The sequence below is a fragment of the Bos javanicus genome, chromosome 8 (assembly GCF_032452875.1).
Source record: "Bos javanicus breed banteng chromosome 8, ARS-OSU_banteng_1.0, whole genome shotgun sequence".
Lineage (NCBI taxonomy): Eukaryota > Metazoa > Chordata > Mammalia > Artiodactyla > Bovidae > Bos > Bos javanicus.
The window spans coordinates 10,604,785-10,620,912 of NC_083875.1; the positions used below are offsets into that span (position 1 = coordinate 10,604,785).

A 16,128-nucleotide genomic window follows, 5' to 3' on the forward strand; every position below is an offset into this window, starting at 1 on the left:
GGAGGGAGACTGGGGCCAGAAGCGAGACGCTCTTCCAGATGTCCCCAAATGAAACCTTCAGCTGCCTTTAATCTATTAAATAACTGTGGCGACAGCGAACATCTATTGAACGTCTGTTGTATTCCTTCACAAACGTAATCTTCATGACAATCTTATCAAGTACGTACGTACGACTAGCATTCCCACTATGTACACGAGGAAACCAAAGCACAGAAGTTAGGAAATTTGCCCAGGGGCATCCATACTGAGTAAAACTTGGACTCAAAGCAGAGTTACTCTAAGGCCCACACTCACTAATGTCTTAACCATTTAAGATAAACTGCCTGTGACATTAATTCAGGGAAAAGAGAGCACAGGCACAGCGTGCATACATTATTTTTTAATTACCCAGATGACTACAGCTCCACTGTACACGGGTAATGACAGCTATAGTTAACACACACGGTAATGCTATTCCAAACCTAAAGTCAACCCTATATTCATACTGATTTCTCTGCTGACAAAACAGGAAAACAACGTGCTCAGAGTGAATGACCTACCTGTGTGCCTGTGCGTGCAGCAATTAGTACACGGGCCCATCAAGCAGGCAGAGCCCTATCACGACCCAGGTGCACACTGCTGCTAGTACTGCCCTGGCCACAGGCCCCTCAAACTAGACAGAGATAGCTCTGCACAAAAGTCATTTCAATAAGGTTGTTGAAAGCAGTATCTCAAAGATTTTTTTAATTCTGTAGCGACACCAAACAACATCATTTCCTGATTTCCTGCTATGCACAGGCATGACAAACAGCCTGTTCCGGGAAGACTACCTAGTTAGTAGTCTGAATTTTACATTTTAAATTCACCCTGAATGCTAAATGAATTAAACTAAAACAAATTTCCTGATACTAGCACTACTGTTAAGATTCTGACTTCTCTCTTCTATTGTTCAAAATAACAAAATGCACTTTCAGGGAAGCTCACTGCTGATAAAGAGTGACTTGTGAAAACTCAATGTAGGCAACTGACAAGTTACAGGAGGGCAATGTGTGCTTTTCACAGGACAACCACCATAGTTTATTTACTGGAGAAATGTGACCTGGGTGTAAAACAGGGGAAATAGAAAGCTGTTGGCAATTAAAAACCAAAATCAGGTGAGAAAAACTGGTTGTGCACTGATACACTTACTGAGTTACGAGTCAGGATTATGACACAACCACAGAGAACCACGGAGATGAGCTGCCTTTATTATAGGGCTTTGAAAAAAGGAAAAACAAGTAAACCCTGGGCTCAAGAGCAGATTTCTAAGTCCAAAGATGTTCCACAAAGGCCCCTAGCAGGCACAAAATAAGCACTCCTTCCATTCCTCAACTGCATATAGCGTATCAACACACAAACTAACACTCTTCATTAACCTAGGCCAAATATCGCTGCATTTAGTCAGTAATAAATCTCAACCCAGAAGTCTCAACTCCAGGATAAGTCCTGGATTGGAAAATTATGCCAATTCCTTTAACTGTTTCCCCTCCCACCAGTTTGATAACATCCCACAAATCAAAATCATGTCTGACAAGTCACTTTTTAACTAGGGTAATACAAAATCAAGATGCACAAATCACCTCAGAATGTTTTCACAAGATAAACCCAGGCCCGCCCAACAGTAACTGAATCAGAATTCCCAAGTACGGGGCTCAAGTTCCTGCCATTTGACAAAGCTCCAGGTGACTTTATTGCAGAGCACACACATAAACTTGAAAGTCCTGGTCTAACAAAGAACTGATGACAGTCCTCATTCGGGCTGATGACATCTGAATCCATGTAATTACAGACAACTAAGGAGGCCAACGGAGAAGGCAGTGGCACCCCACTCCAGTACTCTTGCCTGGAAAATCCCATGGATGGAGAGGCCTGGTGGGCTGCAGTCCATGGGGTCGCTAAGAGTCGGACATGACTGAGCGACTTCACTTTCACTTTTCACTTTCATGCATTGGAGAAGGAAATGGCAACCCACTCCAGTGTTCTTGCCTGGAGAATCCCAGGAAGGGGGAGCCTGGTGGGCTGCCGTCTATGGGGTCGGACAGAGTTGGACACGACTGAAGCAACTTAGCAGCAGCAGCAGCAAGGAGGCCAAAGAGCAATATACATTATTCATGCAGAAAGTCTACAGACTACAGCACAGGCTTCTGGAAGACAAGGGCTGGTGGGGGTGGGGGGGGGGTCTTCATTTGTTATCACTATAGACCTACCACTTGTTATAACTGTATTTATATTTACAACACCCTCCAGTATACATACTTTACACATACTATCTCATCTCATCCTCATGTCAACCATCTGGGGGATAGGCCTGTTTTTTCTACTTTACTTTGAAGAAAAGTAAGTATGAATCCCAAAGTCAGGTAACCTGTTTAAGGCCATACAACAAGAAGGTAAGGAGCCCAGATACAAACCCAGGTGCCAGACCTGTACCCCACTACCCACGGGTTCATGATTTGTTTACTAAAATACTCATTCTGCCTTCATTCACTTATAATAAGCATGTACGACTTGCATAATTAAGGAGAATGCTATTTTGCTGCAGTCACTTTAAAGTGTACCACATTAGATTTTCCCATAATGTGACAATCAGCTTTTTAGAAAAAAATTAAGCTGAATTCCTGCATGACAAACCAAAACTCCAAATAAGTCCCAGATGAATCTGAGAGGTAACTGTAATAAATGAAACTACAAAAAGAACAACAGGAAAACATAAATGAAATTTCACTTCAAGGTAAGTTTAGCCACTTGTACTGGAATCCAAGCAAAAATGGAATCCATGGAAGAAAAGTTGAACAAACTTGATGACAAAGGGATCAAAGGCTTCTAATATTTATTTTTTTAAGTTGCAATTCGGTGAAGAGACTGGGGGAGGCATTTACAACACAGCATTACTTTAATAGAAGCAAAGCAATACCGTAATAGCCAAAGGAAATAAACAGGAAGCTACACAAAAAGAAGGGGCCCAAAGGCTTAACATTTTTCAATATTTAATCATCCCAGAAATCAAGGAAATGTATCCTTAAAACAGGACACAGTGACATTTTCCACCTATAAATCAGCAAAGGACAGTAAGATTACAGTATGTGGCACCAACCAGGATCAAGGCAAACATCCCCACACCCCCAGTGCTGGGAGCAGGTACCAACTCTCCTTTCTGGAACACAATTAGACCTGAAGCAATAGAAGCCCTGAAACCTGCCTTCACTGACTCTTCAATTCCACTTCCAGAAGTTATTTGTAAGAGAGAGTCATGAATGCGAACCAAGATTTAATTTCAAGAATGCCCACAAAGCGCACCACTTACTATAATAAAGTACAGGCCATCTGTGCGCTCTGCTGGCGGCTACAGTGACGGGCGCACGGATGCTGTCAGTAGGATGTAAACCGAAGCCTCCATCCGTAAAAGCCGTAAGACAGCCACATCTCTGGCTCAGCAACTCCACTGTTTAGGACTGCATTCTACGTGAGCAAAGATGTGTACTGTAAACATGCAGTCACCAAGTAGTCAGCAGAAAAAGCTATAAATTAAATGTCCAAGATTAGGAGGAAGGTTAAACATTACATATGTTAAGTCCATGTCATTAATATGATTACTAATAAGCTTTTCAACCAGTTTCAATCAAACAGGAAAATGTTCACAATATAACTGTGAAAAATACAGATTCCACAGTATGGGAGGAGGAGGTGTAAAAACAGGTTTGTTTGTTTTTTTAATAAGATCTTCAGATGGATTTTGCTGAAGAATCTTTCCAGAACAGTTAACTTGATGTGCAAGTGCCTAGAGCATAAACTAATTTCTCCAAGAGTTTCCATTTCTCAAGAAAATAGGATTTTCACCTTCTGCTATGGAGGCATACAATTCATATCATTAGGGTTCCAGGCCTCCCTAAATAAGACAGAAAACTCATGCAGCAGTTTGCTAAGCGTGACCTAAATCAGCTTTATGACTCGGGCATCCGAATTCAACCTTTATGGCTGAATTCAACTTGAGACTCCAATTTTGTCATCCTTTTATAACTAACCATCTTTAAGAGTCATCAGGACCCCTAACTTCACAATTCCAGTCCTTCTTGACTCAAATGCTTATCTTTTTTTAACCCATAAAGTAAAGGGGTGGACTGCATGCGTGTGCATGCTCAGTCACTTCAGTCGTGTCCGACTCTCTGTGACCCCATGGACTGTAGCCCACCAGGCTCCTCTGTCCATGGGATTCTGCAGGCAGGAATACTGGAGTGGGCTGCCATGCCCTTCCCCAGCGGACCTTCACGACCCAGGGATGGAACCCCTGCACCTGCCATCTCCTGCACTGACAGGCAGGTCCTTTACCACGAGCACCAAAAAAAGGGTCAACTATATGACCTCAAAGATCCTTTCAGATTCTGAGATCCCACTGACTTACAACTGCCTGGCACACAGAAAGCACATACATACTGGTTCCCTGGGGGAGAAATAATACCAACATACAAACTCAGGGTAGCAAGGCCATCCCCAAGACCTCCTTTTGCTTCACCTCCAAAATGTCAAGCATAATGCATTAAGACCTCCCTTAATTTTCCACTGTGTTGATAATAATTTAGGGTCCTCATCAACTATTTTCTCCATTATATGCCACGATGTTATTTTATATTTACAGCTCCACTTCAGAAACAAAGGAAGTCACACTGGGAAGAGTAAGTCAAGGGTGGAAAAAACCCAGGATACAAAAAAAAAAAGATTTTATCAGTCTGGAATATCTAAGTACATTTAAAGACAATAAAGGCAGAGTTGAGCACTTGGATCTCAAAACCACAGGGAAATAATTTAGTTTAACAACAGCACGCACACACACAGCTGTGATTTCAGTGACTATTAGTATCATTTCAGTGAGTCTACTCAATGCTGTCATGACCTAAATGGGAAGGAAATCCGGAAAAGAGGAGTGTATGTATACATACAGCTGGTCCACTCTGTTGTGTAACAGAAACTAACTCAACAGTGTAAAGCAACTATACTCCCAATAAAAAAAATTATATATATACTAATATATAAGACTGATTAGGGAAAAAAATTATCACCTATTTTTTTCTTTTTGGTCTTTTTTTTAAACAAAGTATGGTGTCAGAAACAAAAGAGTAAGCGTTCCCCCCTACCCTGTACTCTGTCAGATGACACTGTATACTGAAAACTGTATGCTGCGCTGAGCACCACACTTTAAGAGGGACATTAACAAAGTGAGTGCAGGCCAGAGGACTAAGAAATAGGTCAGGGGATTTGAAACTGTCAAATAAGAAACATCTGAAGGGAATGAAGATCAATAGTCTGTGGACTAGAAGACCCAGGAAACAGGACAGTAATCTCAAGGACCACAGAGGCCTTGAGAGTGAAGTTAATACAAGAGTGAAGCTGGCAGGCAGAGACTTTAGCAAAATTGTCAGGATATTTGGCATCTAAAGGAGACTGCATGCTAACTCGCTTCAGTCACGTCCAACCCTTTGGGACTCTCTGGACCGCAGCCCACCAGGCTCCTCTGTCCATGGGATTCTCCAGGCAACAATAGTGGAGTGGGTTGCCATACCCTCCCTCCGGGGGATCTTTCCATCCCAGGGATTGAACATGCATCTCTTACATCTCCTGCATTGGCAGGTGGGTTCTTTACCACTAGCACCACGTAAGCAGACCCTAAAGGAGATTACTATCATCAGAAATGTGAACTCTTACAACACTGAAGCTTCTTTTTCTCAAGAAAACCAGAAATAGAGATTTTCATGTAAAATCTCCCCATTTCTAAGAACTGGCACCCAATGTAAGACTTGGTGTAAGATGGGCAGCCCAATCGTACGCACAGGCCTCTTCTGATCCATACACACCAATCTGCAACTCATGTCTGGGGAACATGACGGCTATCTTCCAGCATCTGAAGAACTGCCAGAGGGAAAAGGAATAGAGTTGCTCCACACAGCCCCGAAAGGTGACACTCCCAGAGAGGCCAACTGCAGCTCAGTAAGGACAAGCGTCCTAAAAACTAGTCTGCGAATTAGAATGGGCGGCCCAGGGGGGTTCGCATCACTGTAAGTATTCAAAAAGACACAGGTCAGTAATTCTGCCTTCTAGTACATCTTCTGACCAAATAACTAAAAGCCCACCCCCCACCCCCCCAAAGCCTCAGCTTTCTTTCCTACCTTCCTTCCCCTTCACAAAAAGGAATACTGGATCTTCCCTAGTGGCTCAGAGAATCCGCCTGCCAATGCAGGAGTCACAGGTTTAATCCTGGTCCAGGAAAATCCCACATGTCACAGAGTAGTTGAGCCTGGGCTCTAGAGCCCATGCTCTGCCACAAGAGAAGCCTCCGCAACGAGAAGCGCGCACACTGCAACACAGAGTAGCCCCCACTCCCTGCAACTAGAGAAAAGCCTGTGCAGCAACGAAGACCCAGCACAGGCAAAAAAATATATTTTTTTTTAAAATGGAATATTCTAACACTTAGCCTCCTATCTCTCAGTTACTATAAAGATCAAAATCTATGTGAGAAACAATATATGAAGACATGATCGACAAGGACTATAGTAACTTAAGACATTACTATAACCTACCATCACCATGTATTTATGTATGTGGAACCTCTCCTACTATACAGACAAAGGGCATATTCCAAATCTAATCCATTATTTTTTTATTCCTCACTCAGTAGCAAATCTTTGTCGAAAAAACATTTTAAAAAGAGGTTGGAGGAAGAGGGTTAAAATGATCACAAATATAAGAGAATAAGAAAACCAACAGTCAACAAAGCAAACATCCAGGAGGTTAATCATTAATATCACTCACTGGTCAGTCTAAAAGGTACTGGGCCCCGTCAAACAGAGGTATATACAAAAGCAATAACGTGTGTGTGAAGGGGTGATGCTCGCATTTGGAGAGCTGGCAAACCACAGCCAGGTGTCTGTTCTGCAGATAGAGGTACACTGGAAGCGAGTCCTGCTCACTCACTCATGGACTGCACGTATGTACTGCTGCAGGCACACGCTGCATATACGTCCTATATGTCTGTTTCACTCTACAGTGGCAAAGCTGAACACTTGTAAAGCCTAAACTCTCTATTTGGCCATTTACAGAAGAAGTTTGCCTACTTTTCAGTGAAAGTACTCCGGGGTTACAAACCACAAAGGTGGCTGGATGCTGAGACATAGTTCATCTTCCCACAGCTCCATCCCTTATTTTATGGGTTATCTAGGGGGCATGTGAGCAAAATCCTAGACTGAAGATTACAGCCTAAGTGCAGAGGAGGTAAATGTCACCAAGTGAGGTCTTCATATTCCTCTGATACACCCAGGATTATAAAAAGTTTAATACTGCTTCTCTTCATCTAGTAATATCACCAAAGAGATCTGAAGAACTCCAAGTGTACAAGGAGTATGGGACCAGTTCAGGCACGAAAAGATCACGCTTACTGGAGAGTCTACCCGTTCCCCTTGAGTTCTCGAACTCCATCTGCCTGAGCGCCCCTATTTTCAAGGAACCTACAAATACATGAAATATCCTTTCTTCTTAGTTACCCTACCATTACAGGTTTTCGAAAGAAATAGCTGCGAAAATTAAGGGGAAAGAAAAACAGGGTGGAGATAAATATGTTAACAGAAGTTTTCTGAGCTAAACTTAATATCCAGCAGAAATTAGTGCACGGGTTTACGGCTTTATGAAAGGTTTATATTCCTTGCCTCACTCTGAAGTAATTATATGCAAAGACATTCACGTCTCTACCAACAGATGATCCAAAGGAACCTTCATTTTTCTCCTGATAACCTGAATCTCCTCCTGCTTTAGGCAGTATTTCCAACCCTCCCTCCAGGGGACCACTGTGAGGTCCCAGATGTGATTTACGCAAGAAGATTCTTAAGTATTTCTCCCTCCAGTTTAGGTAGCTTCATTTTTGAAGGCTGGGCTTCCCATGTTGTTTTGGTTTTTTTTAAATCTATGCCTTGTGGGCATGCAGAGGGCATGACCCCTGGTTTGCTCAGCCAGTGTCCTGCGCTCTGGTTCAGTTATTCTAACTGTACTGAGCGGCTGGGATGGTAACCTGGGAGATCCTGATAGCCTTTCCAGTTAGTGCCTCAGTTAGGGACCCTCCTACTCGGCACAGCTTACTGAGCCTGGGCCCCACTCCTGCACCACCCTTCAGTGATTTCACTCAACAGCTAGCCTAAAGCCCTGAGGAAAAGGGCAGCTCCTTATCTAATCCCCACAACATTCTTCCCATGGCTTCAAGCCATCCATTCAACCTCCTCCTTCTCAGGCTTAACTCTACCCCTGACTCATTTCTCTCTATCCTGTTTGCAGGAAGCCTTTTCTCTTCACAGGTTAAAGCTCTGAAGCCTAATGACAAAAAGATTCCAACTACATGCAGAACATTAAATGCCAGAGTTTTCTCCCCTTTGATAGAGGGAGAGGTGGGAACTTGAAGACTCAAACTGGTCAATCATTTATCTAGTAGATATGTTCCCCAGAGCAGCGGCTACATCTTCAAGTATTAAATAAACTATGTTTTCAGTGTTCTGAAGATCTACAATTCTAACCCTCTTCCAGAAAGCACTCAGACTAGGTTCCCTCATACTTCTGATTACTTCTGACTCCTCAGGCTCCCCACAGGAAATTCCCACAGGAGACGGTATTTTTAATGAACCAAGGAAGAATTTAAGAAGATGGGTCTTGTTTCTTTTAAAGTCCCCCTGCTAAAATTTGCTGAGAACGCTGAGCTCCACTCAAAAGACTATCAGGATCTCCCAGGTTACCATCCCAGCCGCTCAGTACAGTTAGAATAACTGAACCAGAGCGCAAGACATTGGCTGAGCGAAACCGGGGGAAATGCAGTCTGTGTGACCACAAAGCACAGATTAAAAACAACAACAATAACAACAACAAAACACTTGGGAAGCCCAGCCTTCAAAAAATGAAGCTACCTAAACTGGAGGGTGAACTACTTGAGACTTCTTAAGTAAATCACATATGGGAAAAAAGGACAAGTGTCTGCTCCTCCTCCGAAGGAGTGGAACTTGGGGCTTGATGAAGCCCTTTCGAATTTTTGAAAAGAAAAGAGGGGATAAGAATCCACCAAAGTCAAGTCTTTTGAGACCCACGATTAACAATGGCTCAAGCGGTCGAGAAGAGAAACAGCCTCTCTGCAGTCTGGCAGCCCTGCCGGGTTTCCGAAGGGCTTCGGATTCACACTGCACCGTGCCGCGCGCTGGGATAACTCGGCTAAGATTTCAGTCGTGTAGACGCGCTCTCCGCAGCCCCTCTCCCGCCTGAGCAGCGCTAGGCCCATCACTATAGAGCCTGGGTACCAGAGCCCCAGATGCACAAAAGAGCAGCACCTGGACCCTTCCTTGGGCAGGAAGTGGCTATTCTGATTGCGGGCTCCTCGTGAAAGGAGGTGAGCCGGGTGAAAAGAGGCCAAGGAAGAGCAGCTGCAGGCGGCCGTGTCTGAATGCAGCGGAAAGCAGATGTGGAAGTGTGTGCGCGCTCAGAAGGGGAGGGGGGGAGGTCCGGATGCCCCTTCGTGGACCGAAGATGCTCTACAGAAGCCGCTGGACAAACACAGGGGGGCAAAGGATGGGGGAGGACTTTCGGGTGCAGAAGTGGCTGCATGGCTGAGGCTGAGCCTTTAGAAAAAGGGGTGGAGGCGGGTGCGAGGTAACCGGGGCTCTAGGGGGCGTGTGGGGGTGGGGAGGTCGCGTTTAGAGCTCCCTGTACCCCCAGGGTGGGGCCCGTTACCGGTTACCCTCCTCGCTGGTGGCTAAGGCCCCGGAGGTCCTTTCCCGGGCCCCCGAGACGTTTCGGAAGGCCTACTCCGAGGCTGCACGCCCCCGCCACGCAGGGCAGCAGCCTCCCCCCCGGCTCCCGCGACCCCAGAGCAGCCAGACCCGGTCCAGCCCGGTGCCCGGCTCTCGCGGCCGGCCCCGGGGTCCCTACCACGAGCCTCTTCCGGGCCGCCGCCCCGGCTGCTCAGGGCTCCCGCCGCCGCCAGGAGTCCTACCGGCTTCCAGTTCAGCGGCCAGCCGCTGCCGCCTGCGCGAGACTCGGGTTCCCAAAAGCCGCACTCTCCGCCTGCAGCCCGCCTTCCAGGCCGCGCCGGATCCTCCGCTCCCCCTGCTGGCGAGCAGCCATTTCCGACCTGTGCCGGCGGAACTTGCCGAAGTGCGCAGCGCCGGAAATGGCCGAACCCCAGGGCTCTCGAGCCTGGGGTCCGGGGGGTGGAGGGGCGGGGGCAGGAGGGGCGGGGCGAGGGCTTCCGCGGCTCCGCAGACGGCGTCCGAAAAGCCTCGGAGGCCTCGGACCCCTCAGCCGGGCTCGCCAGGGTCCGCGAGCGGCGGCGCCGGGGATTGTGGGAGCCGCCCGTGGGGAAGAAGCGCGGGCCTGCCTCTCTCGGCCGTCAGACCCGCCTTCTACCAGTGCCCCAACTCTCCGAAAAACCTCTCCAGGGGGTGCAGAGCGAAAGCTCTCCGCCGATCCTGGAACGCGTTCCGACTCCAGAGCCTCAGCCATTGAACTTCAGGTCTAAAACTAAAGCCGTCCCCACAGAAAAGGTCTTCTTCAATGAGCTGACGGTCTCCAAAAGGTCTGGAGTTGGGAAACACTGAATATTTAACAGCAAAGAAAAGGCCGGACAGCAAGAATGCCTAGGGGAAAAATCCCGGGGCTTTGCAGAAACAATGGCTTAGTCCAGTCGTGTTGGCGTGATCAGCCACAACCGGGAGGAAAAGGCGAAGCCGTTTGAAATACTTAAGAGCCAACCTCTCGGAGTGGAAAAGTGCACACATCCTACAACTCTTAAGAGACTTGTCAACCTTCACACTTGCAAAGTCAAGACAAGACTTTTCGGAGAAAAATGGTGGGAGTGGGCGAAGGACGCTGGATGTGGAAGACAGAGTGGCTGGAGGTTCACAACATTGTACAGGAGGCGGTGACCAAAACTATCCCCAAGAAAAAGAAGGAACTCCACCAATCCTGAAAGATAGACCTGATCATTATTGGTCACTCAAGAATGAGTTTAAGTCATTATTTAAAATCTATAACTGCAATATGAGCTAAGATCAAATTTGCTTCAACTTTTTAAAAACATGTTTCTAATTTCCAAAAGGCGGGGCTTCTAGTCCAGGGAACCGGAAACACACCGAAGAAGCTGCTGGCTGGGATCCGGCTGCTTGGGTGGTCTGTATCTTAGAGGAGCTCAACCCCCTGAGACCACTCACAGCAGCCCTGTTTCATCACACACCCTTCTTGGGGGAGCCCAGAGGCCGGACAAAACCCTGAAGATTGATGTTTCCCATAGGGGACCGTTTGGGCCAAGGATTCCATACGCAAAACAAAACTTAAAAACCTAGCAACCTGTTTTCCAGAGAGCACACTTCCTCTCTTCATACCCATCAGCCCCTCCTTTTTCTGATCCCCCTTTTCTTCTCTCTTTCCCGACATCTCCTTCCTCATCCCTCACCACACACTTCTCTCTTCTTTTCCCTTTATTACAAAGAACAAACTCAAACCTTCAAAGTCTCACCACCATCATATATGTGCAAAAACAACCCCTTTCTAGCTTTTGCCAGTTTTGTTCAAGAAGGCTGCAGGCAAGGAAGCAAACATCAAAATGCTTTAAAAGTCAAAAGCATGGCAAGAAATAAAAATAGGGAAAACTGTTGCCCAAATATGAGTAGCCTAAAGTTGTCCTTTTATTTTTTAACAGTTCATCTTGACTCTCCTCCAGAGGTCTGTGACAGCAGGCTGAAGCCTGGCAGTGTGGTAGGAGGCGCAACAGAAGCCAGGGCCAGGTCCTCAGGTGCTGGTTCATCACCAGGTGCTGGTTCGTGTGCCCGTGGACAAGCGAGGACCTGCAGGTAGCTTCTTCCCGGAGGACTCAGCCCAGACAACTTCTCCACCTAAGTGACTTAACACATTGCTGCCCCAAATGTGGACTTCCTTGATTCCAACAACAGTTCAAGATTTAGGCAGAAAAAGGATATGCAACCAAAATGTGGTGAAGTCTCTACATCCCCGGAGCCCCAGGTGCTCCTGAGCATCCGCCTCCTGTGGATTTCACAAGTCTCTCCTCTTCCACTATTTCTTCCTTTCACACAGTTCATCTCACTAACTAGTTATGACTTGGGCTTTTTTTGGGCGGCGGGGAGGGGCACTATAGGGCATATGGAAATTCCCTAATTAGGGATCCAACCCATGCTTCCTACAAAGGGAGCTCAGAATCTTAACCACAGGAACACCAAGGAAGTCCCTGGGCTCCTTTCTTTTCCTCCCCACTGTCTCTTCTGAGCATCATCTCCACCTTGAAGCAGATCCCTCACTGCATCATCCCAGTCTGTTTTCCAACTGCACTCGAGACATCACCATACCATCACCATCCTGTGAATACCTATTTCATGAATACTTAATTGCCAGGCAATATGCTTAACCCTTTGTAAGCACTGTCTCATTTCAATCCTTGCAGGGTGAAATCAGCTTACTGATAGGGAACTGACATGTAAAGAGGCTAAATCATGCCTCCCCTGGTGGTTCAGTGGCTAGGATTTTGCCAATGCAGGGGGTGTGGGTTCGATCCTTGGTCAGAGAGCTAAGATCCCACATGCCTCTCAGCCAAAAAACCAAAACATAAAACAGAAGTAACAAATTCAAGACTTTAAAAATGGTCCACAATAAAAAAAATCTTTAAAAAGAAAAGAGGCTAAATAAAGAAGGTGCCCAAGATCATAGAGTGAGGCACCAAGTGATCACAGATGCGACTCCCAACTCTCCCCAGCTCCAGAGTCAACATTCTGGACCAGAACAATCTGGCTGTCTCGCCAGGCCCTTAAACTTTATGCCTCCCACACTGAACTCATCTTTATCCCTTCCCTGTGTACTCTCCTCAAATCCCCTTATTTATTGGTTCCCAAAGACTCGGACATGACTAAAGCAACTTAGCACGCACACATGCACTCATTCTTACCTAAAATAGAAATTCAAAACCTGGCATCTTTTTTTTTTTTTTTTTGGCTACACCTTGGGGCTTGCAGGATCTTAGTTTCCCGACCAGGGATTGAACCTGGCTCACATCAGAGAAGGCAATGGCACCCCACTCCAGTACTCTTGCCTGGAAAATCCCATGGACAGAGGAGCCTAGTAGGCTGCAGTCCATGGGGTCGCTAAGAGTCGGACACGACTGAGTGATTTCACTTTCACTTTTCACTTTCATGCATTGGAGAAGGAAATGGCAACCCACTCCAGTGTTCTTGCCTGGAGAATCCCAGGGACGGGGGAGCTGATGGGCTGCCGTCTATGGGGTCGCACAGAGTCGGACACAACTGAAGTGACTTAGCAGCAGTAGCAGCACATCAGTAAAAGCACCATGTCCTAACCACTGGACCAGCAGGGAACTCCCCTGGCATCATCTTCAACGTCTCTCTTTACCTGCATGTGAAATCCATTTTCAAGGCTTAAAGCCTTGATCTGCAAGAGGTCTACCATCTCTCAGATCAGATCAGATCAGTCGCTCAGTCCTGTCTGACTCTTTGCGACCCCATGAATCGCAGCACGCCAGGCCTCCCCGTCCATCACCAGCTCCCCGAGTTCACTGAGACTCACATCCATCGAGTCAGTGATGCCATCCAGCCATCTCATCCTCTGTCGTCCCCTTCTCCTCCTGCCCCCAATCCCTCCCAGCATCAGAGTCTTTTCCAATGAGTCAAGTCTTCGCATGAGGTGGCCAAAGTACTGGAGTTTCAGCTTCAGCATCATTCCTTCCAAAGAAATCCCAGGGCTGATCTCCTTCAGAATGGACTGGTTGGATCTCCTTGCAGTCCAAGGGACTCTCAAGAGTCTTCTCCAACACCACAGTTCAAAAGCATCAATTCTTTGGCGCTCAGCCTTCTTCACAGTCCAACTCTCACATCCATACATGACCACAGGAAAAACCATAGCCTTGACTAGACGAACCTTTGTTGGCAAAGTAATGTCTCTGGTTTTGAATATGCTATCTAGGCTGGTCATAACTTTCCTTCCAAGGAGTAAGCGTCTTTTAATTTCATGGCTGCAGTCACCATCTGTAGTGATTTTGGAGCCCAGAACAATAAAGTCTGACACTGTTTCCACTGTTTCCCCATCTATTTCCCATGAAGTGGTGGGACCGGATGCCATGATCTTCGTTTTCTGAATGTTGAGCTTTAAGCCAACTTTTTCACTCTCCACTTTCACTTTCATCAAGAGGCTTTTGAGTTCCTCTTCACTTTCTGTCATAAGGGTGGTGTCATCTGCATACCTGAGGTTATTGATATTTCTCCCAGCAATCTTGATTCCAGTTTGTGTTTCTTCCAGTCCAGCCTTTCTCATGATGTACTCTGCATATAAGTTAAATAAACAGGGTGACAATATACAGCCTTGACGAACTCCTTTTCTTATTTGGAACCAGTCTGCCATCTCTACTCACACCTAATTCCCAGGCTCAAGTCCTCACGAGTCTTCTCCTGGACTACTGCCTTAACCATTTCAATTTCTGACTTAGGAAATACAATTACATTCACAGGATCTCCCTCGAGCAAGAAAGCCAAGGCAACAGAACACACAATGAAGCTCGTCTTCACCGATCTCTCCATACTGTATACCTATTACAGTATATTTTTGCACTTTGGAACTTGATCAAAATAGTTTTGCATTGCTATTTAACAGTCATATATGTAGATCTTTTTATCCGTTTCAAAGAGTCAGAGAACAGAATTGAGTGTGCCTTGGGTACCAACCAGCAGGAGCCTATGAGTCTGCTTTCCAGAGCATGGTCACAGGGACTTAGTAGTGCCCACTCTCTTTGGTTCCAGCTTTTAAATTCCAGAAGAGACATGACTGGCCTCACTTGGGTCCCATGTCCACCCCTCGATCAATCAACCTTGGCTAAGCAGCACGTCAGCCTTGTCTAAATATAGTACATGGAGCTTCTCCTATAAATAGGACTTGTTCCCAGAAAAGAAGGAGGCATATACCATTCATTCATTTGTTCATTCTTTCATTCTATCAATAAATACCTATGTTATGTGGTAGCTGGATGGGAGAAGAGTTTGGGGAGAAAGGATATATGTATATACATGGCTGAGTCACTCTGCTGCACACCTGAAACTATCACAACATTGTTAATCAGCTATACTCCAGTATAAAACAAAAAAGGTTTTTTAAAAAATCAGAAAATAAACAGCTGAGCACTTATCAAAGTGTATGCAAAGTTCTTTCATATATGCAAAATATCTAAAACATGATCCTGCCCTCATACCATGAAAGTCACAACTTAAAAAGATAAGTAATCACCAGAGAGAAAGCATAACAATATTCATCTGTAAGATATCATCAATCCAGTTACATGTAATGGACGATAATTCACCACACCCTGTATAAGCCTCTGGTGGTAAAAATGATCAGTGCTAGCATGTACATGTTCAACAAAGCCAGGGCTGCACCACTAGAAATAAACTACGGAGATATGCAGTGACAGACTAAACAGCAGATTCACACCGTGGAATACAGCAATGAGCATGAATGCTTTGCAAACATACACAACAATATTGATGAACGTCTCAATGTTAAGCAAGAGAAACTGGACACGAAAATATACAGGCTATGATCCCATTTATAGAAAGTATAAAAAACAGGCAAAACTAATCTACTCCGAAGGAGTAGCGACTGGAGGGGAGCAAAAAAAGGGCTCTGTGGGTGCTTGTTCTATCTCTTGAGCTGGGTGTGGTTCCACAGGTATGTTCAGTTTATCCAAATCCATCAAGTTGTATGATTATTATATGTGTCCTTTTCTATGTGGATATTATCCTTTGCTTTTGAATGTTTTAAAAAAAATAAGTAATGATCAAGGCAAGAAGCTTTAGTCACCCTTGAACATTGTCACTATGATTACGCTAGAGATGACAATCATTGCTGGGCTGGGCCCACCCCCACCACCTTCTCAGAGACACTAAACCCTGTCCATCCGTCAATCTTCAGAAGAGCCACCTCCCCTCCAACCCCAGCTGACTGGACCTGGAAACTTGAGCCCATGAAGCTGAATCAGGTGATGAAGTACTTCATTCAATAAACTGCACAGATTTGGGGCAAAGAATTTCT

At 45.7% G+C, this 16,128-nt stretch overlaps 1 protein-coding gene across 4 annotated transcripts in view; it reads right to left on the reverse strand.

Moving 5' to 3' along the window:
- EXTL3 (exostosin like glycosyltransferase 3) overlaps positions 1 to 16,128 on the reverse strand; it is a 144,071-nt gene that overhangs the window by 66,419 nt on the left and 61,524 nt on the right. For 2 of the 4 annotated variants that reach the window (XM_061426807.1, XM_061426804.1), the window contains exon 1: positions 10,025 to 10,113. The exons of 1 other annotated variant lie outside the window; for it this stretch is intronic. The gene's annotated coding sequence lies outside the window, so the exon portion shown is untranslated. Of the gene's footprint in view, positions 1 to 9,960; positions 10,114 to 16,128 lie in introns of those variants that run through there. One more of the 4 variants, XM_061426806.1, reaches the window with a different exon arrangement.